General features: G+C 37.4%; 1 protein-coding gene and 1 non-coding gene across 5 annotated transcripts in view; one reads left to right on the forward strand and one right to left on the reverse strand.

Moving 5' to 3' along the window:
• The window catches only part of VPS13B (vacuolar protein sorting 13 homolog B), a 626384-nt gene that overhangs the window by 400749 nt on the left and 199577 nt on the right, over positions 1-26058 (reverse strand). The gene's annotated exons all lie outside the window — the stretch shown is intronic.
• On the forward strand, positions 2849-2981 carry LOC132220197 (U11 spliceosomal RNA). The gene has a single exon (XR_009449714.1). It is a non-coding gene; the product is annotated as a U11 spliceosomal RNA (small nuclear RNA).

The raw sequence follows: 26058 nt of genomic DNA on the forward strand, positions 1-26058 counted from the left end.
GTCCCAGGTTCGATTCCGGCCAAGGGCATGTACCTGGGTTGCAGGCACATCCCCAGTGGGGGATGTGCAGGAGGCAGCTGATCGACGTTTCTCTCTCATCGATGTTTCTAGCTCTCTATCTCTCTCCCTTCCTCTCTGTAAAAAATCAATAAAATATATTTTTTAAAAAAAATAAAAGTCTTTTCAGATATTCCAGAAACTAAATGTGCTGAGTAAATTTTTAAAAACTTTCTCAATAAATTATTTGCACACCTTTTCAATTAAAATTTTAGAGAAAGGAAAAGAAAAGCAAATGTGAAAATATTTTCACAAGAAAAATTAATCTTGAAAGTCTCATTTATTTTATTATAATGAACATTTAAAAAAGAACTTCACCAGTAAATGTTCATATAAGTTATATGATTATATTATACCAAAAAATGCCCAAATGACTCCACCACGCTTGAACTTCATGAATGTTACATAGGTGATAAAACAGAATCATCTATTAATTTAACATCAATTTAGTTGAAATTATATTTAGAGGTAATGTTCTATTAAATCTAAAGAGATATTTTCATATTATACTCAATTTACAAGATACAGCCTTTAAAAATAACACAAAAGCTCTAACATATAAGTGTGCAGACAATTAGTCTGATACTGAGTTGACTCAGAACAGATCCCCCATAAATCACTAAAATTTGGCAATATATTACTCTGTTTAATTTTAGCCTGGGAGACAACTAATGAGAAAAGTGTGCTTTACTTCTCTGCTCACTGCCAAAATGGTTCACTTATCCACATTCCACTCAGGCCTCACCAATTAGTTAAACCAAGGCACCACAGCCATTTTTAGTTACATCCTAAAAGCTAAAAAATGAGAAGAGACAGAGACCAAAGTAAGTTGCAGAGCATTAATATTACACATACATTCTTCTTGTCAGCTATAGAAACCTTGTCAACCAATGATACTGTCTTGTAAAATACCAACTAATAAATGGTAAAAAGTACCTGGCATTTATCTTGAACAAATGAACGAGACAAAAAACAAACAAAAAAAAAACACAGACAATAATTTACATCTAAGTTTAAAACTTACTATTTTTCTATTATGCTGCTATAGCAAAGTAAGAACTTCTTTAGATCTGTATAGCTCTTAAGAAAGTATTTGCTAATCTTACTTCTAAGAATAATTTCAAAAATTCTGGCTAGACAGTTCAGTAAACAAAAAAGGAAGGATCGATACTTCAAAAACAAGGGAGGGTAATAAAATCAAGACGAGTAATCACAGTCTAAGAAATGACAGAGCAGGTGTGAGCTACCGACTACTAGCAACTTTATCCAAGGTAATTGTCAAATTTAATGTAAATGAAACCAGAATTTTAGGTATGTATGGTAGCTCATGTTGCTTACTAACAATTTCCCTTCCCTTAGGACACAGAGAATCATAAGAGAACTCTACTCGATCATAACAATAAGAATCACCCACACAACCTATCAAAGCTTTTCAACATTAATCAGACAGCAGTTCCAAAGAAACCTAGTGAAAAAAACCCCAAAAAACTGTAAAAGTGAAAGGCCCCGTATAAGAGAAAAGGAATAAATATCAGCTTTCATTCTTGGCACACAGAAGGAGAAGAAAGCTGACAAGAAGAAAACAACTGAACTTTTAACAAATATTTAAATGTTTGGGGTTGGCATCACAGTTTCGAATCTCTGACAATCCTAGACAGAGGGGAGTCCACCCACCTGCCATCACTTTTCAACAAGCCTCCAGCAAACGCTCTTAAGACTGATGGGTGGGATGGGATGGGACAGAAGATGAGAAAGATCCCACCAAGATGCAGGTTTGTGGAGCTTTAATAAAGTCTGAGGGCAAAGAACTAAAAGAAATCCCGCAGGCACGCTGACCTTTTCGGTGGGCAACAAGCAGGGCAATCTATGACTAGGAGAAGAGAAGAGGCACAAAGAGTCCCATGTACGAGCAGGTGAACAAGGCTTGCTGAAGTCGGAGGGGTAGGTCAGGAGACCTGAGAGAAAATCACAAACCATACCAAAGAAATATTCTGATCCTGCTCTCAAACAAAATAAAGCCTGCAGTAAACATAAGTAAAGCAAGAACTGGACACAGCTCAACTACAGGATAGAAAACAAAGCCCAGAACCAATGCAACCACACCATTAACATGACAGAAAGAGGCTTGTCTTTTTGGAGGGCATAAACCTTATTTACTAGTAAGTAGGCTCTATTATTCCTTTTACACATAATGGTTGCCATTCAATTTTCAAAAATTATGAAACACACTGTACAACAAGAAGAAATGACTTATTATCAAAAGCAAGATCAGTCACTAGCACTAGTCCCAAAGGTAGGGGGTGTGCAGATACCAGAATTACCAAACAGGGACCTTAAAACAACTATGGTCCTTTAAGAACACAGTGAAAACATGCACGAGCTGAAGGGTAATTGAAGCAGACAGACTAAAAAATAGAAAAAGAGCCAAATGGAAATATTAGAATTTTAAAAATACAATATCAGAGGTGAAGAATTATTTCAAAAATTCTTTCCAAAACTGAAGAATGGTATCAACTGACAGATCAAAAAAGTTTAGCAAACCCCAAAAATAAATAAAAGAAAAACCAGATCTACACACATAATGATCAAACTGCAAAAAATCAAAAGGAAAATATTTGAAATCACTCCAAGAAAAAAAGACAATACATATAAGGTTACCATGGGAAGGATAATGTGTCATGAGAAACAATGGTGGCTAGAAAGTAATGGAATGATGTTTTTAAAGTGCTGAAAAAAGAAAAGACAACCTAGATTTCTATATCCATTGAAAGTATTCTTAAAAATTAAGACAAAAAAGGGCCTCTGTCGTAGTGGCACAGATAGAGCAGATTGATTGCTCTGCATGCGGAATTGACATCAAGAGATTTAGGAAGCATAATTTTTTGGTACTTGGGCAGCTGGTGATCATTGGTCCTGGCAACCCCCAAAAAAATTTAAGACAAAATAAGAACAAAACAATTTGTCTCCAAAGACTTGCATTACTAGAAATGATTAGTAAAGTGCTAGGCTGAAAGAAAATTATACCAGATAGAAGCTCAATTCTAGAAAAGGAGTGAAGGATACCAGAAAGAGTAAATATGTTGGTATATAAAGAGAACCTCTTAAAAATATTCTATATATATACAGTTGCAATTATACACACATAGACCTCTTTAAGTTTCTTGAAAAACACTCTTAACTTTTTAAGGTAGAAATAACAATGCAATGTGGAGTTCATGCAGTACCCACAAGTAAAATATATACCCATTGAGCACAAAGAACAGGATGGTGGTAACTGGAAGTAAAATTATATAACAGGGCACTTATTTTATTTTTCAGCTTATCCTAGATTCCCTCTCTGCCCTCTGACTTGCCAATGATCCTTTTAAGTCCAATTCAAACCATATTAAAATATTAATAAATATCTATTTATGTACATGTGTACTTCTTTCTTTCCATCTATCTAACTTCTCTGCACACCCTTGATTCAAATTACCCATTAAGACTTCCTACACAGACCTTCTCATTCTCTGGCCCACTGCAATACTAAGTATTCATTATAAGAGCTCATTTTAGCCACTGACAATGAAAACCTCTCAGTTGAGAACAGGACAGCAGAGGAGGTTACGAGTGCTTTAGGAAACTACCGAATGTGTGAAATAGTAACACATCCTACTGCTTAACAACACTGAGCATCCATCTGTGCTCCTGGCCATGAATTCAAAGGGAGTCAACTCATCCGGGTTGCATGTTTTCCTCCAGTCCAGTTCAGGAACAGAGAAAGCAGAAGAATTTGATTTTATCAAGATTGTGTTTGTTTCTTTTATTTTTCCAGCTGTTGTTTTCCATTTTTCTCCCCAGTACAAATTCAAGTTAATAATTGGTCTCCTATCTGATGACTCATGTGTCTTATTCTCAATTGGCACAGAATACACAAATGAGATTTAATGGTAACCTCAACCCAAAAGAGTCAATAATTAATACTTTGTAATGTTTTCTAAGTTTTATTCTCCAACTTTATGTTCATAATGACATAAAATACTAAAACCATAAAGGTAATTACAGACAGCTTTGACAATAAAAAGCATAGAACTTCTAGATGATAAAAGATAGCATAAACAAAATTAAAGGCAAAGGCAAACTAGGAGAAAATATTAGAAAATACTTAAAAAAGATAATATTCACAACAAAAGACCTCCTAAAAATTACTAAGAAAAAAATACATACAACCAAACAGAAAAACTGGGCAAAGAATTTAAATAAACAAATCACAAAATAAATAGAACTGGCCTTCACTAGCAGCCAAAAACAATTCAAGGTTAAACAATAATTTTTCAGTGACAGATTAGCACAAGTTTAAATGAGTGAAATTCTATTACTGATAAAGTTCTGAAGGATGAAGCAAATTCATGTTCTGCTAAAAGAAATGGAAATTGGTAAAGTCTTTTCAAAGGCCACTTGGGAATTACCTATTAAAATTTTAAATGTACATACTCACTGATCCAGCTATTTTAGTTCTTGGACTTCTATAATAATACCTTAGATGCTATCTAAATTATATACATGCACAAAGATGCTCATCTGTAGCTTTACAGTAACAAAAATATGTAACATCAATATCCAGAGTCAAATTATGATAATTTATTTAAGGGAACACCATTCAGCCAGCTATTAAATGATGAAGCATGGATGTATGTAATGACACAAAAATAAGTGCAGAATAGTATATTTAAAGTGAAAAAAGGGTGCAAACACAAGAGTACTTCACAGAAATTTCAGGTATTATATATGTATGTATTTAAACATAAGATATGCTTATATATAATATACATACATACTTAAAGATAAAATAGCGATATGTCTGAATGTATGTGGGTGAATACACATAGGATATACTGTAGAAAAAGATGAACTACAAGTACAAACCATGATGTATACAAACCAAGGTAGAACAAACATACCACTTCATAATTCAAATGTATTATTATATTACTTACACTCTAAAACCCAGAAACTACATCACCATTTTTATGATCAATTTTGAATTTCAATGAAACCTTTGGTTCATGGAAGAAACAAAAGCAAAACCTTGATTCACTACAAGTAAAACAATTCAGAAAATTAAATACATTAAGAATCTTCAGTCACCCACAGTAAATATTACCTAGTTTTTAAATTCTATGGACCAGTAAAGGTTAGAAAAGATCCTTTCAAAATCATGACTAACTGGGAGGCAGAGTACATATTTTGATTTAAAAATCCTTGAATACTAAAATTTTTATTAATAATAATAAATCTTAACTTGGAAATTAAAAGCAAAGCTCTTTTGATCAAGACCAGACAAGCATGTATTTTTTGATAGTTAACATCATTAGTTCTCATTTCATCTAGGATCTCGTGTAATAAATCAGAGGATAGATTTCTAGCATTCCTAAGTAAGGATACTGCCATCCATCAGTCATCCTCTCCAGCCAAGTAATCTCTTTGAATTTTTCTGAAATTAAGGCAGCTGTTTTTATACAAGAACCCTTGGATCAACATTTCCAGACATAAACAAAAATGTTTAGAAAATTGCTCTCCTGCAAGTATCACACCAACAAAACATAAAATCCCCAATATATATGTTTTTCACTAAGTAACCTGAAACTAAAATGATTTCTTCTCCTAATTTGGATTACATTTTAGAGAAAAAAACTCAAGGCTGAAACAAAAAACAAATATGCATATTTACTTTAGCCAACCTATCATTTTCCAAAAATACTACTTAATGGTTAACTAGATTCTTATTCTATTTATACCATATAGGACACCGTAAAGAATAGCAGGTCTCTGAAACATGCAAAAGCTTTATGCTACCTGGCCCAGTTTTCACATCTTCCCTCTGTAACACAGGCATATAACACTATAAGATACATGTAAAATTGAAGGGCAGGCAACAGTAAACCTTACACAGAACTCCCAAGGTTACAAAACTTTTATGTATCTTAGGATTAGTTGATAAAGTAGAGGCTTTAAAATTCAAAGAGTTCCAATTTCTGAACAGCATTCCAATATTAAATCAAATTCATACACTTAAAGGAGTAAGTTATTACCATTCCGGGGTAACAAACTGGATTAGAGTCTTCTGGAATATATAATATTAATATGGAACGAGTATATAAAACCAAAAAATTAATGAATAATTGCTATAGCTATTAAAACCAATCACAATTATGAAGCATATTAATTCCATACTATCTTATCCCTTTAAAAAACAATGGAGCTTATGCCTTGGTTGGTTTGTTCAGTGATTAGAGCATTGTCCCATGGACCAAGGGGTCTCAGATTCAAATCCCAGTCAAGGGCACATACCTTGGTTGCAGGTTCCCCAGTCCTGGTAGGGGTGCATGAGGGGCAACCAATCTGTCTCTCTCATGTGGATCTCTCTCTCTCTCTCTCTCTATCTCTATCTCTCTGTCTCTCTCTCTGTCTCCCCCCACCTCCCTCCCTTCCACACTCTCTACAAATCAATAGAAAAATTATCATCGGGTGAGACTTTCAAAAAAATTATGGAGCTTTAGCAAGGTGTCTATTCAGGTAATCTGCCCATTTATTAATTGGATTGTCTGTCCTCCTGATGTTGACTTGTGTAAGTTCTTTATATATTTGGGAAATTAATCCCTTATCAGATGTATCATTGGCAAATATGTTCTCCCATATAGTGAGCTCTCTTTCCAAACCATCAAAGGATGGTTGCCTTCGCTGTGAAGAGAAGCTTTTTAGCTTGATGTAGTCCCCCTTGTTTATCTTTTCCTGAGTTCCCCTTGCCCTCAGAGACATCGGCAAAAATACTGTCTGGGATTTTACTGCCTATGTTTTCTCAGTTTTTTATGGTTTCATGACTTACATTTAACTCTTTTATCCATTTTGAGTTCATTCTTGTGTATGGTGTAAGTTGGTGGTCTGGTTTTATTGTTTTACATGTGCCTCCTTAATTTTCCTAGCACCATTTATTGAAGAGACTGACTTTATTCCATTGTACGCAAAGGACCTGAATAGACACTTCTCCAGAGAGGACATACTTATGGACAGAATGATGCTTCAACCAACCAAGGCCAACAGACATGAAAATGTCCCAAGGTCACTTAATCATCAGAGAGATGTAAATAATATAAAATATTTGAAATAATCTAGATCTCCAAAAAATGAGGAATGGTTAAGGAAACTTTGATATGTACAAGTGACAAAATATTTTAATCTTTAAAATGGTGTTTTGAAGACTCTGATAATGGGAAAATTCTTATGATATAAACAGATTTTCTAAATATAATTTAATATAAAATAAAATAAATACCAGGGGGAAAAACTGGAAGAATATATGTTTAAAAATTTAAATGGTATGTTTTGGGTGATGGATTAATCTTTTATATGCTTTACAGATTTTTTTTAACTTTCCAAATTATACTAAATATAATTACTTTTATAATAAAAACCTAAGAAACAACACATGTAAATATATAAAGATGTAATGTGTTTAGGTGATAAACCGGATTATGTTATTCCTCTGCTTAAATATTGCCTACCCAACCTCCTTCATATTAAATCAAAACTTCTTATAGCCCATAAAGCCATGCCCATCTGACTCTCACCTCTCTTTGCCATCTCTCCTCCAGCACTCTCCCCGGTGATTATACTACAGCTAACCTTGAACACCTCAAATTCTTTGCTGTCCCTTCAGTCACCTATCTGTCATGCCACACAGAGGCCTGTCTCTGACTACCCTATCAAACCAGTTTTCTTCTACTCTATTTTTTATCACAGTATTTTTTTTTTATTTACTTAATATCTACCTCCTCAGATGGAACCATCTCGTGTGTGTGTGTGTGTGTGTGTGTGTGTGTGTGTGTGTGTGTGTGTAGGGTGTCCCAAAATTCACGCAAGAAGTAATTTTGATAGAAAACACAGGTTTATAATTAAAAATTGTAAATTTTTTATTGATTCATAAAGAATACAGTATAGGATTATGTATGGAATAGCACATCGGGTAAATGGCCTCCACGGCTTTGCTGGCACATATGCAAAGCCGTGGTCTTCATTGTCCTTATGTATGGAATAGCACATCGGGTAAATGGCCTCCACGGCTTTGCTGGCACATATGCAAAGCCGTGGTCTTCATTGTCCCTGCTCCTGGGCCATAATTGGTACTTGGTAATGCTTATCAAATTGAAGGGATTGAAATCAAAGGGCAACAGATATTAGAATCTGATTCAATAAACCAAGTAAAATTAGGCTTTTATTTTTTGTTGTTGTTGTTGTTGTTAATGCTCACGCAAAATTCAAATCTTGTGTGAATTTTGGGACACTATATATATATATATATATATATATATATATATATGTATGTATATGTATGTATATGTATATGTATATGTATATATATACACATACACACACACACACACACACACACACACACGCCAAGCACAGTATTTGGCACATGGAAAACACTAAATGTAGTGAATGAATATATGAATAAATCATTTCTCTTTTATCTTTCAAGCACTTATTATAAAGTACAGCTTCATTCATACAGAAGCAATTATTTGAAAATGTGCTCTAAATCAAAGAATACTTCAAATACTACTCAATATAAGATACATTTTTGCCCAGCTGGCATGGCTCAGGGGTTGAGTGTCAACCTATGAACCAAGAGGTCACTGTTCGATTCCCAGTCAGGGCACACACCCTGGTTGTGGGCTTGATCCCCAGTAGGGGGCATATAGGAGGCAGCTTATCAATGTTTCTCTCTCATCATTGATGTTTCTATCTCTCTCCTTCTCCCTTCCTCTCTGAAATCATTTTAAAAAATACATATATTTTTTTAAAAGATACATTTTAATTATTTATAATAGATCCATTTCCTGACCTGACTTCCAATATTCTAATGTGACACTACCTCATGTATGCTGTTTGTTATGCCCTTTATCTGATCATGTAACATAGGGTAATTAGTGATAATTGTATAGTCAACAACAAAAAAGTAGGAAGAAAAAAATATTTTTAATTAATATGGACATTTTCCTGTAGATGAAACATCTAATATTTAAGGAGTTAAACCCCAGTTATTTCAACACCTATATCTACACTGTAGTCAAATGAAGCTGGTCTCCAGGAACAAGTGCATTTTCTAAAGACGTAATTGGCATCACATTCTAAATACACATTTTATTTAATACCTTACCATGAGCCTATTCCTGTGTCATTTTGTTGGATAGCTACTCCTTTCCCCTGTCTCATATACCTCCATTTGAACCCAAATTGTCTCTTATTCCAGCAACTGCAGTGGTGACCAGCTCTACTTGGATTCCTACCAACTCCATACAGGGCAAACTGACAAAGCCTAGACTTGTGCCCATCCAACATGCCTCTTGTTTGTGCCCCGGGCCCCCACAGCTGACTACATGATATGGAACAGTGCAGCACCTCACACAGTGCCCATAAAAACATGCACAAGCTGGTACTGCAGCAAAGTTAGTGCCCTGAGGAGTGGAACCTCGACCAATGGAATACGGGAACTGGTGGGGAAAACCCTTCCCAGAAAGAGCTATCCTGGGAAGAAGTGGTGGCCAGCTAGATGATCCATACCTCTATAGCTCTCCCTCCTTTCCTGACTCATAACCTAAATACTGGGACTTAATCCATAACTATGACCCTAATAATAGTAGCACATAAGCCTTTCTATTAGGCTCTGCTTTCTGAGTAATTGAAGACACTCTTGTTTGTTCCTTCCAGTAAAAGCAACTCCAGTTCCCTGTGGGGAATTATCACACCCCTCCCCTAAAATCACATATACTTTACTGGGATTATCAATCAAAGTATTCCAGTCTGGAATACTTTGGAATACTTCCTGCCCAAAAGATATACAAGTGACTGAAACCAAGACATCTTAAATCGATTTCAAATTATCTATTATATCTATTTCTATTTCATTTAACTTCATGCATATAATTTGGCCAACATAACCCATTCTCCTTCCCTTTCTTCAATTCTATTGCTATCATTTATAGACCTAACAGCATTCTCCAGATGTTCAGGAGCCCTGCGGAGATGGGGTGGAAAAGAGAAAGAATAATCATCACACAAATGGGAAAAACCAACAGAACTATAGAAAACATAGAAATATATGTCTCAAAATAAGAGGGAAAGCTACATAATAAAGTGATTTCTGAGTGGGATTCTACAGAAGGAGATTTTTTAACTAGACAAGAAGCAAGACGGGTCATTCCAGAAACAGACATAGCTGTGCAAAAGCATGTATAAGACAGAATAAGTAGGGAATATTTAGGAATATACACGTAGTTTAAAAGGCTTGAGCTTAAAATATGTAGAGGATATAACTAGGTCATAAATGCTCATTCTAAGGAGTTAATATTTTTATTCGACAACTGTCAAGGTGGATGGAGAAAATGAAATCTCAAATGTGCATTCCAGAAAGAACAAAATGAGTGGAGCATGAACTGAGGAGTTGGGACGCTATTTGGTGCTAATCCCTTTACAATTAATCAGGCATTCAGGACATAAACCACAAAGGCACAACCTTTGAGAATTAGAAATAACATTTTATAACTAAACTAGGGGCCCGGTGCACGAAATTCGTGCACTGGGTGTGTGTGTGGGGGGGGGGTGTCGCTCAGCCCAGCCTGCCCCCTCTCACATACTGGGAGCCCTCAGGCGTTGACCCCCATCACCCTCCAATCGCAGGAACGGCTCCTTGCCCAGGCCTGATGCCTCGGCCAGAGGCGTAGACCCCCATCACCCTCCGATCGCCTGATCGGCCCCTTGCCCAGGCCTGACACCTCCGCCAGAGGTGTCAGGCTTGGACAGGGGACCCCCATCTCCCCCTGATCACTGACTCTGGCCCCCGCTCAGGCCTGAGGCCTCTGGCCCAGGAATCATGCCTGGGCAGGGGACCCCCATCTCCCTCTGATCGCTTGCTCCACCCCCCGCCCAAGCCTGACGCCTCTGACCCAGGCTTCAGGCCTGGGCAAGGGGACCATCATATCCCCCCAATCCCCGGCTCCGCCCCCCACCCAGGCCTGATGCCTTGGCCAGAGGAGTTGACCCTCATCACCCTCCGATCACCAATCACCGGATCGGCCCCTTGACCAGGCCTGAGGCCTCCGGCAGAGGTGTCAGGCCTGGGCAGGGGACCCCCAGCTCCCGCGGTTGCAGGCTCCGCCCCTGCCCCTGCAGGAAGCCTCTGGCTGAGGCGTCCGGCCCGGGCAGCGGGGACCCGCAGCTGCAGCGGCCCCGCGATCGTGGGTTCCGCTTTAGGCCCAGGCAAGGGACCCCTAGCTCCCGGGACTGCCAGCTTCGACCGTGCCCAGCTCCCATCGCTGGCTCCACCCCTACTTCCTGCTATCACTGGCCAGGGCGGCAAAGGCGCCTGATTCTCCGATCATGGCTGGGGGGCAGGGCAAAGGCGCCCCCAGGGCCGTCTTTGCCCTGCCCCCCAGCTCTTAGCTCCCCCCTGAGTTTCCGATCACTGTCAGTGGCAGGGGGCTTCTTCCTGCTTTCCCTTTCGCCTCCCTGCATTGTGCCTACATATGCAAATTAACCGCCATCTTGTTGGCAGTTAACTGCCAATCATAGTTGGCAGTTAATTTGCATATAGCCCTGATTAGCCAATGAAAAGGGTATCGTCGTATGCCAATTACCATTTTTCTCTTTTATTAGATAGGACTAGAGGCCCGGTGCACAAAATTCGTGCACAGGTAGGGTCCCTAGGCCTGGTCAGCAATCAGGGCCGATCTGTGGGGTAATCGGCAGGGGGATCAGGGCCCTCCCCCCGCACTGCTGGTACCCACCCGCCTTGGGTGGCCTGGGGCCTGCGGGCTGGGGGCAGCGCCTGCATTGAACGTCTGCGTGTGCGTACATGTATGGAATCTTTCACTGATCCACTTGAGAATACATTTGATACATCCTTTACCTCTAAATATGTCAGTGTGTATTTACTAAGAACAAATATATGTTCTTATATGAATATTGTGTTTTGAACAAATGTGAATAATTTTTTAATCTTTCCTAACATTGAAAACTAAAAAAAGGTGTGTCTCACAAAGTCTTTTAATATTCCTGGAAAGAAGAGATATTTCCATTACAAATAAAAAGAAAACGCAACATCACTAAAATGAAGTAAGTATTGCTCGGTCCATTTCTTTTAAAACATGTGATTTTCATTACTGAGAATTTTTCAGTCCTTGCCAGTAATCACGTAAGAGCTTCAAATTAATTTAGAAAGTTCTTCACTCCCAGATGAATAATAATCAATGTTTACAACCCTTGACAAAGTAAACCGATTGATTATACATCCACCCTCCCAATGACCAGAGTCAGCCAGGTCCAGACAATAAAGTGCCAAAGCACAAATGCTTACCATCCAGGACGGTGACGGTACACGGGAAGATAACATGAATTCTTCACAGGGATCTCAGCAGAGTTCATCTGAATTTGGCATACTCTAAGACTCATTTTCTCCATTTTAAAGATGAAAGGGTAAAGGGGGCCAAATAGATGATTTGACTTTGAGTGGTGGGCACACAATGCAATATAAAGATCATGTATCATACAAATGTATACCTGAAACCGATATGATCCTATTAAGCAATGTCACCCCAATAAATTTGATTAAAAAAATAAAATAAAAAGATGAAAGGGTTTTGCATCAGGACAAGATAGAGTAATAGAACCAGATTTACCCTTCCCATGTGAAGTAACCCAAATATTGAGGGAATATATGAAACCGACATATACCAGACACTGGAAATCAGGCAACAAAGGACTGCGGATCCCAACATTTGAAAGACAAATGAGGTGTGCCTACAATTGTCCCAGCTTCCTGCCTTGAGAGAACTTCCGGGATATAGTGCAAAGAGAGGAACCAAGCAAAACCCAGCACTCCCAAGTAGAGGAGACCGAGCTTAGAGAACAGGGAAACCAGAATGGCTAAAATTCTCAGGAAAGAGTACCAAAGAGAAGAGAGCTGCAAAGAGACAGAACACCACAGATCTTTAAAGGGTCTTGTAAAGTAATCAACAGAGGGAAGAGGAATGAATATACAAATGGCCAATAGGCACATGAAAAGCTGCTCAACATCATTAATCACTAGGGACGTATGAATCAAAACCAGAAAGAAGTTCTAATTCATACCCATTAGGGTGGCTATTTTCAAGAAGGGAAAAAAATAAAGAAAAAATAACAAATATTGGCAAGCATTAAGGAAAATAGGAACCCTAGTACACTGCTATTAGAAATACAAAATAGTTCACCTGCTGTGGCAACAGTTTGGACCTTACTAAAAGCCTAGATTTAAAGTCTGTTATAATTTATGTTTCCTGAAAGCAAATTATTTCCATTGTGTTTGGTAAAGAGAGCAATGATATCTGCCAATATACAACCAAAAGTTTGTGTTATGGTGTGTTGACTCAGATGCAGTTTCCTGGGCACATTTGAAACTATCAGTTTTCTCACAATTAAAGAGAGTTGGCAACATATGATGATCTTAAGGGAAAGGCTGATAATCCCATAGAAGAACTTTGCTTTCATTCAAGTAGCCAGTCACTGACTCAGGGACTTCATTAAGCTACCTGAAGACCAGAGTGCAGAAGAAGATGCTAAGATATACACCTTATGTTTTTAAAAAATAATGAAAAAGTCTACACATAGGTTCATTTATTTCATGTTGGTAAAACCAATGTTGAAAGCAAATTTATCTAAGACCTACATCTCAAAAAAATCATGAGCCTAGGATTTAAGGCTGTCCTGACAGGGATGCTGATTACAACTGCCAGAGATTTAACTATGCTAGCATTTTTACTAAAACTTGTTATAGTTTTTCTTTATATTCTGGTTATAAAGTTCCATTTGTCTTGAGTAACTGCTTCTCTTGTCCCTTAATTTTATGTGTCAAATTCAAGACTTTTCAGGAATGCATGCATGGCATTATGAGAGAAATGCTTGTACAGCAGAATGCCTTTACAATCAAACAATTTCAATCTCTCTCTCTCTCTCTCTCTCTCTCTCTCTCTCTCTCTCCCCCCTCCCCTCATCTTTCTTCCACCATGTTTGTTTGATTACATACACACGAGCCGCTAATAAAGTTTCAATAATATTCTCATTTCAATACTCATGATTAACTGAATTATTTATAATCTTAAATATATATGTATATATATCCATATATATATACACACATATATATGGACACACACACACACACACACACACACACACACACATACATACATACAGCGGTGGGCAAAGGTAGTTAGGCCTATAATGCTATGAATTTTCCTCTTAGGAGTGCTTTCACTGTGTCCCATAGATTTTGGGTTGTTGTGTTCTCATTTTAATTTGTTTCAAGGTAACTTTAGATTTTTTTTTTTTTATCTCACTGTTAACCCATCCATTGTTTAGTAACATGATATTTAGCCTCCATGTCTTTGTGTGTTCTTCAGGTTTTTTCTTGAGATTGATTTCTGGCTTTACACCACTATGGTAAGAGAATACACTTCTGTCACTGATCCACATTTATAGGAAGAAATCCATAAAAAAATATAATTTGAAAACAATATGTTTTATTCTCAAATTATGCCCTTCCTATTTTAAAATGTTAATAAGTTCTGTGTTTCATGAAATGAAGGTGATACAGTTTTTAAAATGTCCTTATTTGATAAAAGAAAGTTAGTATTCAATAAAAAGGAAACAATACAATGTTACATTAAGAAGTCAGCATTGGCTTAGTTACAATATCAAGTTTACAACACAGTGTTCTGAAAGAAAAACAGTAGTTTTCCTTTGTAATGAAGTACTAATAATGCATGCCTTGGCTGTACATTGTTTCATAATCTAGATGCCATACTTTTAAATTAGAATGAGCATACTGCCTATGTTATGTGGTTAACCTATATATTGAATTAGACATATCCTATTTGCATCTACACTTACATTTTTCTTTAATTTTATTACAGATATTCATGGTTGAGCAATACAGTCAATTTTTAATGTAAATTTTCAAAGTAAATTTACATTTTTAAATTACATGAGGACTCAGTATATATAGTATACATTCCTTTATTGTCTAAAAACAAAATGTATTATGATACTCACATTATCGTGCTTCCTATAGTTTATATTTTGTCCATATACAACACTGAATTTTTAAAGAAATTACATGAACCTATAATCCTGAATATAACATATATTTTGGTTTTAAGCCAAATATAAAAATACTAAAAATATTCTAATGAAGAATAACATTAAGGAACCAATTATTCAAAATATAAAATAAACCCTAAGAAGAAAATTAATATTCTGACTTTTATGAAAATGTTGCTTTTAAGCATTAATGTTATTTTATACTATAACATTTTTACATGTTTTTATTGATTTGAGAGAGGAGAGAGAGAGAGAGAAACATCGATGTGAGAGAGAAACAGTGATCGATTGCCTCACACACACTCCTGACCAGGGATAAAACCTGCAACCTGGCTATGTGCCCTGATTGGGAATCAAACCCATGACCCTTGAGTGCATGGGATGATGTTCCAACCACCTGCACCACACTGGCCAGGGCAAGAACATGTATTTTTAAATCTGTTTATATACTATATGTTACAATAGAAATGAAAACAAAATTGAACAAATATACTTAAATATGTGTTTCTAAAATAATTTTAAGATAGGAAAATACTTATTTTACAATAATCTTATATAATTCAGAGAAAAACAAAGTAATACAGTCTCAAATATTATTCCTATAATTTTATTTATTTATAATTCTACAATATTTCACCTGTATATTTTATTATATGTTTACCAAACCAAGTCCAGTCTCCTTCCTTCTCCATTTATCCCCCCCTCTACCCTCTTCTACCCCCCCGCCCACTTTCCCTCTGGTAAAGCTATCATGGTATATATGCCTAAGAATTTGAAGTACTTAAACCTATTACCACAATAGGCAAGATAAGAAATTTCAAATCTTGTGGAAATATTAAGGGTTTAATAGAAAGACACGTATATGCTTTGAAATGATAATGGCCAAATTGAGGTCTTTTTTAGTTTTCCATGCCTGATTATCAAGATCTGTAATAATGACAGGGCACAAAAAGTAAATGGCAGGAAATAGCAGGCACCACAAGGTGGTGCTAATAACCTCTCATAACTGGCTGGAGAGACCACTGCTGCCTGCTAGTCTTCAGATGTGACCTAAGGTGAGACACTCCAACTCACAGGGTGAATACCCAACTATAACATTATCTGGTCTAAGAGAAAAAGAAAAATATTAACAATTTTGGAAGTGTTTTATTGTTTGTTGTAGGAAAAAAATGAATGTACAATCCTCTAGAATTAACATTTGGCTTGCATCTACATTTTTGTCCTCTAGTTACAATAATTTACATGAAAAGGGGTAAGTAACTCAATGAGCAACTGCCTTTACATTACTGTCAGATGACATTACTAATTTATACTCAATGAAAAACTACCATCATGCACAAATCAAGACTTCGTTATCAACAGTGTTCTTATGTGGGACACCAATACAAGTGATAATAAAACAATCCAGTGTTACGAAAGCCATATTCATACGTCAAAATGTTTCCCAGACTAACACTTTGACTCGTTTCTGTGTATGTCCTCATCTTCGGAATGTAATGGACTCTTGGGAAAACATGTTACGTTTTCCCACAATTCAGGTTCTAAAGGCACTAAACCAAGTGCTAAAGTCACCCTCCCTTGAATTGCTTTTAGTTCCTGTCAGAAACACGGATGGATGGATGGATGGATGGATGGATGGATGGATGGAAGGAAGGAGGGAGGGAGGGAGGGAGGAAGGGAAGGAAAAAAGGGAGGGAAAGAAAGAAGGGAAGGAGAAAGGGAAGTCCGGTTGCATTTCTGGCTCCCAAATTACAATAGCAATTCAGAATAAAGAAAAAGTGAAAGTTGCTAGAGAGAGCTGATATATATGCCCATTGCATACAGTATGTGATACAAACACACACACATATTTATATAGGAAATAACATTTAATCTCCCCCACCCCCCACCAAAGAAAATCTCCATTTTACCAATGCCGAAATTGTGTTTTAGAGGTAAAAAAAAAAAAAAAAAAGTTTCCCAAGGTCACACAATCAGCAAAAACAATCTGACTTTAAAGCCTCTTTTCACTATTTTATAAAATAATCCTGTTAATATTCATGAGTATAACTAGTATATACTGAGTGGCAACTATGTGCCACACAATGTGTTGAGCATTTTACATCTATTTTCTTGGTTAATCTACAAAAAGTTCTAAAAATGGTATTATTATTTTCTTCACTACAGATGACAAAACTGAGGCACAGAGCAGCTGAATGGCTTTCCCAAGAGTCCTACAACTATTAAGTGGTAAAGCTGGGATTCAAATCTAAGCAATGTGGCTATAATACGTCTGTCACTTAACCACTTCACAATATTGCCACTCATTAAATACACAACAATTTCCTTTGGGATTAAAATAAATGGCTGTTTAATGAGGAGTAAAAAAAATGCAAAAACATTTTATTAAGCACATAAAATGAATAAAAATGCTGCAGCAGACACTATGGAAAGAGACTTCAAAGAGCCTGAAATATAGATAGGAATACATAGTTATTTATTAAATTGAAAATGTGATCACAGTTATAAAAATACAAAATCAGACAGTAGAAAAGCAAAATGATTAATTATCAATGACTAATTAGCAAAATAAGATATTAGAAAAAGTAAAATATGGTTAATTACAAACAACAGCTGTTATGAGATTTAAAAAATAAGCAATCACTTCAAATATAGCAGGTTGGAAAAATCACTAGAGAAAAGGTAGATTTTAATTGAATATTTAATGAGAAACAGGTTTGAACAGGTGAGAAGAAGGAGATCATTCTGAGCAGTTTAATAACTATATTAGTGAACATTTACAAGCAGAAACATGCACATTATGTTTAGGAATTGATGAATATCTATAATAATAACAGCATGATATGATAATTAGACCAGAAGTTCTTCAGGATGACCTTCTGGACGAAGCTGAGACTTCAAGGGAAGCCCAGGTCCCAGGTGCTGGAGGGAAGCCAGGAGAAGGAAGGCCTACTCTCACACGACTTTCATGCATCGGGCCTCTAGTGATTATACATAATGTTTATACAAAGAAAACAGTATGTAGGAAAGCTTGAATGTATTTTATTTTTCCATAATCCTCAAACCCTAGTGATGAATAAATGTATCCATGTTTCTACCTAGTTTATGATATCGTCTATAATAAATATTTCAGAAAGCAAAAAAAAACAAAAAACACACACATCAGGATTTAAGTTCATGAAGCACCAACCAAAAGGAAATTGACTGATTGTGACAGAATGAAAAGAAAGAGATACAGCAATGAAAGAACTAATGAAGAAAAAGTTGAAGAAATTAAGTCAAGCAATTGCAACCCATAAAACATTCAGCGGCAATACGAGAGATTCTCTATGTATTCCATTTTGTTACATCTTTGCATAGTACATGTAGTAAATTATAATGTACACTAAAACTCATCATTTAAAATTATTTCATCATTAAAAAACAGGTAAATGTATTTAATTTCTTTGAGGATAAAGGAAAAACATAAAAAATAATCTGTGCAGTGCTGCATGAATATACTATAATAGTATAGTAAATATACTATTTCATGTAACTTCAGAACAATACTATAAGAAGTTACTTCACAGACAGTGTCACAGAAGTATAGTGACTATGCTTAATTTATATTATACCTGAAAGTGCTGAAATTCAAACCCAGGTTGCCAGACTTCAATCTGAAAATTCCTTTTCACTGTTATTATTATTAGGTCTTTATTTTCATCACAATAAAACTTAGAGTGCAAACAAGTAATGTTTCTGAAAATTATGCACAATATTTCTCGGACCAGATACAATATTATACCTGGCTCTAGAGCAGTGATTCATACATCCCTTCACCTAACAAATATTTATTAGACACCAACTATACACCAAGCACTATTATAGGCACTAAAAATAAAGTAGTTAATAGATAAAATAAACAAAAAAGGAAGCACATAAGAAAACATCAGTATAATTCAAAGAATTATAATATTGTAATAGGAAAGAAAATGACTGGCTGACTCGTTAATATTGGGTGGTTTGGAAGACCTATCTATAAGACTGATATATAAGCTGACCCAGAGCCAGCCAAGTGCAAAGAAGAAAGACAGCCATTTAAAGGCACAGCTAAAACAGCCCTACACAGAAACATAAAGACAGTGTAGTCAAAACAGTGGGAAAGAGGCAGAGTCATAGATTAATAGATTAGAAAAATAAGTAGGAAAATTTTCAGTTAGGAAAAACAGCTGGAATTGTCTATTCTCGATGTGAAAGGAGAGTGTAGGGAATAACATAAGCTTATTTATAGTAAAAGCGGGAAAACTCTGAATATAGGAGAGCAAGCTTGGAACCAGAGGCCCCAATGATAGCTAAAGTGACCTAGCAATTCTTCATGACCACCCCCCCCCCCCTACCAAATACCTGAGTGAAATTATGTTCTCCAACAAGTCACAGAAAAGGAGAGGAGGTTCTTATAAAAGTCCTTGCCCTGTTTCAGAGGGTCTCTATTCCAGAAGGATTGTAGCTAGCAATCTTAGACTGTTAGCTTTCCCACTCCCCTCCTCCCATGACTAGTTTGCCCCTCTTACTTCTGTTCTTTTTTTCCTTTTCCTCTGCCTAGGCTAAAAGTCCACTAGGCAGGCTACTCAATCAGAGTTGGATTTCTGTCTCAAAAGACTATTGACATTGCCTGCATCAAATATCCTTGCTACTTTAAAAAGTTTTGGTTCTGGATAAAGGAAACTAAAAAGACACCCCTATAAATGAACAGATTCCTGAATAGTATGATTTGTCCTGTGTAAGAAACGCTAAAGATAACCTGGACTATAATAGGGAATTTCCATTTTTAAAATCCTGTTTTGACGAATGTAGGCAAGTTTTTATGCAGTTTGAGTGTAAATATATAAAGCAATTCAAATTCCTAGTATGTGAACACACTAAAACCATCTATGGAAAATTAAAACCACTCTCTGGAATCTGATGAAATATCCAATTTTAGTTTAAGTTTTTTTCTTTGTAGCCAGGGATATTTCTTCTCTGTTGTTTAGAAAACACAGATTTTGAAATGGAAAAAAAGGCCTGGAGTAGCAAGTGCATAATAATAAATTCCCCCCAACATGGTTAGTTTTTAAATATTAAGAGTGAAAAATAACACTCATTTCTCAAGTTTACCAAATGTTTCCCCGATGCCAACTTGAGTCTGAGAAAGCAATGTGTGATGCTGTTTTGATTCCTCTAAACAAGAATTCTTCGTAGTGAAGACGTAATATTAGAAAATAAAATTGTGAGTTGAGTAACTTAAATGAAATCTCATTTTTTCTCAGAAACAAGGGTAATATTGCAGGTTAATTTTCTTAGTCATAAATCTGAAATTTTTGGAAATCAATATAATCATTTTAATCAATTATAAGTAATACATCCATATAGAACAAAATATTTTCAAAAGGGGAAAGCAATCACAAAATTATATAAAATATTATAACATAATACAATGGACTCTTCAAAGTTCTTACCTTGCTTTTCATAATTGTTTTAAGTGCTATAAATCATGAAGGAGCCTTACTCAAGGATATGAAATCCAGGACATATATGGAAATATGTTCAATAAAGTTGAAAACAGGACCTTGGGGAAAACATAGGTCAAGTAAATGCAATGACAAGGAACAGATCCAAGAATGCCTCTAGTACTGTCTTTTCTGAGTAAATGCTAACATTAGCAAACAGTTGCTGTGCATTCTGTTTTGTGAAATGATTTTTCTATATTAAGGTATAGAAAGTGAGCACTTCAACTTACACCTGTGGAATCCCTGCCTTTACAGGCAATGAACTAATCTGTTTGTCCTCAAATTAATCATCCTCAACCCCTCAATGCATCCCGCTTTGCAATGTCAAAGGACTAAGAACTGAGATTATTTCCAACTTCATGTAATTCAATATTTTACTGTATAAGCTTCTGCCAAGCAATTTCCCTTACAGTAGTCGCTAGAACTGCTTTTCTCTTCTACCAGCTTTCTTCTCAGAACTGATACTGTGTGACTTTCAAGAACAGAAGATTTTTGTTTGTCTATTTTTTTGCTTTTAAGTAAACTCATTAGAACAAAGAATTTGGAAGAAAAATAATTTAATTAAATCATGTTCTTACTGAATAAAATTTTTAGAATTTGCCTTTTTGAATTGCTTTTAAAAAATCTATTCCTCAATCACATAAAAATTATTCTTTTTTACATGTTAGCCAAAGCTCAAGTTTCTCGGTGATATTCAATTGTTTTTCTTTCATCTGTTAAAATTTAGCCTGTTTCTTGTCACTCCCCATTTCTTGGAATAAACTCTGTGGAGCTATCCTTGGACCTCAGGAGCCCGTGTGCTGAGTAGGAAGGCTGCGGAAGCAAACTGAGGCTGGAGATAAGGTGCTGGAACTCTTCAGGAAAGACACTGAGTTCATTTTGTTTGTGTGAAGTGTGGGGGGGAGTGGGGGTGTTTGGCCAAGGGCCATTTGGATATTTATTTTTTAATATATATTTTATTGATTTTTTTACAAAGAGGAAGGGAGAGGGATAGAGAGTTAGAAACATCAATGAGAGAAAAACATCCATCAGCTGCCTCCTGCACACTCCCTACTGGGGATGTGCCCACAACCAAGGTACATGCCCTTGACCGGAATCGAACCTAGGACCCTTGAGTCCGCAGGCTGACGCTCTATCCACTGAGCCAAACTGGTTAGGGCACATTTAGATATTTATAATATCACTAGAGGCCCAGTGCACAAAAATTGGTGCACTTGGGGGAGAGGGGGGCCCCTCAGCCAGGCCTGTGCCATCTCGCAGTCTGGGACCCCTCAGGAGATAACGACCTGCTGGCTTAGGCCTGATCCTGGGTGGCAGAGGGCAGGCCCAATCCCTAGGTGCAGCCCCAGAGCAGGGTTGATTGGGGAGTTGGGGCGCCGCCCCGTCATGCACAGAGCAGGGCAGATCCGGAGGTTGCGATGCCACCCTCAGTCACGCTCAGGGTAGGGCTGATTGGGGGGTTGGGGCACCGCCCCGTGTCACACTCAAGGCAGGGTCAATGGGGAGGTTGCGGCGCTACCCCCGTCACGCACAGAGCAGGGTCAATCAGGGGGTTGGGGAGCTGCCCCCTGTCACGCACAAAGCAGGGCCCATAAGGGGGGTTGGGGCTCCGTACCCTGTTATGCACAGAGCAGGGCGGATCGGAGGTTGCAATGCCACCCTCAGTCACACTCAGGGTAGGGCCGATTGGGGGGTTGGGGCACCGACCCCTGTCACACTCAAGGCAGGGTCAATAGGGAGGTTGCGGCGCCACACCCCATCACACACAGAGCAAGGCCCATGGCGGGGGGGGGGGGGTTGGGGCGCCGCATCCTGTCACACACAGAGCCGCAGGGCGATCAGGGTGTTGGGGAGCTCCCCCCTATCAGGCACAGAGCAGGGCTGATCAGGGGGTTGGGGCGCCTTCCCCTGTCACGAACTGAGCAGGGCGGATAGGGAGGTTGTGGCCCCGCCCCCTGTCACACACACAGCCGCAGGGCAATCAGGGGTTTTGGGCACTGCCCCCTGTCATGCTGATCCTGGTGCCGGGAGGCCTCGCGGCTCTGCTGATCCCGGTGCTGGGAGGCATATTACCCTTTTACTATATAGGATAGAGGCCTGGTGCATGGGTGGGGGCCGGCTGGTTTGCCCTGAAGGGTGTCCTGAATCAGGGTGGGGGTCCCCATTGGGGTGCCTGGCCAGCCTGGATGAGGGGATGATGGCTGTTTGCAGCTGGTCACACACCCTTCAGGGTAGGGGTCCCTACTGGGGTGCCTGGCCAGTCTGGGTGAAGGGCTGAGGGCTGTTTTCAGGCTGGCGAGTGACTGAAGCTCCCAACCACTCCTTTTTTTCTTTTTTTAATTTTTATTCTGGGCCAGCTTTAGCTCTGAGGCTTGGCTCCAGCTCTTAGGCCTCCGCTGCTGAAAGCAAGTATCTGGCTTGTTTGGGTTCTATAATTGAAACACTGTTTCAACTCCAGCTCTGAGTTCCCGGCTGGCTGAAAGCAGGTTTCTGGGGTTTTGTTTAGCTTTCTATATTTGTAACAATGTTTCAGACTGCAAGCTCAGAGGCCGGCAAGGCAGGCAGGGAACGTTGGAGTCCTCCGTCACTGAAGCAAGCAAGCCTCATGTTAGCTTCCAGCTGCCTGGCTGCCGGCCGCCATCTTGGCTGACAGTTAATTTGCATATCACCCTGATTAGCCAATGGGAAGGGTAGCAGATGTATGGCTAATTACCATGTTTCTCTTTTATTAATAGGCTTTGTGGGCCATACAAAATTATCAACCTAAAAATTAGCCTGCTATATTTGGTCAAACATTTCTTTAACTCACCCCTAATGCCTTGGCAGGGCCAGACCAAATGATTCTGTGAACCTTTATATGGACAGCGGGCTGGACATTTCTGACCCTTGGAAAACCTACTATTACCAGTAATAGGAGTAATGACATCATGTTAAACCTGTTAGCATCCACACATTTGAAATTATTGGAAATAAAATTACCCAAGGGGAAGACTGCCTATAATTGAGTGGTATAACTGAAATCAGAAGTTTTAAACTACAGAAGGAATGCATTTTACTAGCCCCCACTTTGTTTCCTTTATAAATGTTTGGGAATGCTAAGATTCTACAGGAAGAGGGCAAAAAGAGATAATCCATCTGATATAACACAAACATGATGGATTATACCCTCATATTAAAATGGGCTTATATTAGCTGAGCTTCTGTATAAAGATGAACTGATTCCCAATCAGAAAAGGCTACTCTCTTTTCCATACTTTCAAGAACACTTTCATTCCTTATAATACTACCACACAATTTGTAATAAGATATGTAAAGGGTGGGGCAAAAGTAGGTCTACATTTGTCCATAACTGTTTATTCTTATACTATTACTAATTATTATTATTTTCCATTCGAACTGTAAACCCACTTTTGCCCCACTCTGTGTATGTCTCTTTTGTTTCTAGATTATAAGATATTAGATGATTTTTTTTATTGCCACCATTATAACAGGACTCATAACAAAAGTTTACTGAACAACTATCATATGGCAATTTTCTTGAAAACTCACATTTAACGGGAATAAATATTTAAACCAGTAATTCATGTATATTACGTACTATAGGGATAAATTAATTGCTATGCAAATTTAGAGAAATAGGACGGTGGAAAATGCTAAGTCTCCCTGGAGTGGCCGCATTTTAAGAGAGGTCATGTTTGATCTCGGCCTAAAACGTTGTCAGTGTTTTCAGACTAAAATGAGATTCCAGAAAGAAAAGTGAATACACTCAAAAGATATAAAGGCTTTAAAACACACACGGTTCAGGAATAAGAAAAGGAATAAATATAAACTGGTCAAGAAGGTGAAAGTAGCCCTGCCCTTCAGTTTCTTGGAGCATTCTCCCATGCACCAAAAGTTTACAGGTTTGATTCCTGGCCAGGGCACATGCTTGGGTTTAGGGTTTGATCCCTGGTTTGGGGCAACTGATCCATGTTTCTCTCTCACATTGATGTCTCTCTCTCTCTCTCTCTCTCTCAAAATCAATAAAAACATATCCTTGGATAAGGATTTTTTAAAAAAAAAGTGAAAGTAAATCAGTGAGTCGAGTCCACTCTTAAGGTAATTAAATTTAAACTTAAATCTTGCAGGCAATAGGCATCCATAGAGGGTTCTGAAGCAAAGGAGTAACCTGATCAGGATGCTGAAAAACGGATAAATGAGTGAAAGGGGTTGATTAACTCAAGACAGAAAAACCTAACCAAAGGCTACAAATACTGTAGGATAAACATTAGAATAAACAAGAGCATGAATATATTTAGGAATCCTTAGTTGGCAAAAGGCCTTATTTTAGATAAATGGCCTTATTTCTAATAAAGAATCTAGTTTCCTAATAGAATAAATCTTAAGAAATAGTGAATGTCTCCCTGGGAAAAGTTGAGAAGGGAACTTTTGCTTTTATTTTACTTTTACCATTATCATAGTTCTTCTTCCCCCCCCAAAAAAAATACTGAAATATTTCATAATTTGAAAAAATACTTTAAAATTGAATATATTTGAACATGAACAGAACTACTAAACAACAAAACTTAATTTCAAGATAAGTAATTCTTAAAAAAGCATTCAAAATATAATCTGCTGATTCACCCACATTTTACCACTACATATAATTTCACTTTGAAAACACTCTCCAAGTGATTTCATCTTTTTTGCTAACCTACCTCTCTAGATAACCATTTTAAAATTTTTATTAGCTTTGCAACTAGAAACCTAAATATTATCCTTAATCTCCTCTCTTCATGACTATTTGCAAAAGTCATCTCCCATCTGGTTGGCTGCCTCTTTGTTTTGTTGTCAGTTTCTTTTGCTGTGCAGCAGCTTTTCAGTTTGATATAGTCCCATTCACATATTTTTGCCTTTACTTCCCATGCCTTTGGGGTCAAGTTCAAAAAATGTTCTCTATGACAAAGGTCCATGAGTTTGGTACCTATATTTTCTTCTATATAACTTATTTTTTGGGTCTTATATTTAGGTCTTTGATCCATTTTGAATTAATTTTTGTACCTGGGACAAACTGAAATTCAGTTTCATTCATTTGCATGTGGCTTTCCAGTTTTCCCAGCATCATTTATTGAAGAGACTATCTTTACTCCATTGTGTGTTTCTGGCTCCTTTGTCGAAAATTATCTGTCCATATACATGTGGTTTTATAACTGAGCTCTCTATTTTGTTCCATTGTTCTGTGTGTCTGCTTCTCTGCCAATACCATGCTGTTTTGATTACTGTAGCTCTGCAATATAATTTGAAGGTAGCATGATAACCTCCA

The sequence above is a fragment of the Myotis daubentonii genome, chromosome 17 (genome assembly GCF_963259705.1).
Source record: "Myotis daubentonii chromosome 17, mMyoDau2.1, whole genome shotgun sequence".
Taxonomy (NCBI): domain Eukaryota; kingdom Metazoa; phylum Chordata; class Mammalia; order Chiroptera; family Vespertilionidae; genus Myotis; species Myotis daubentonii.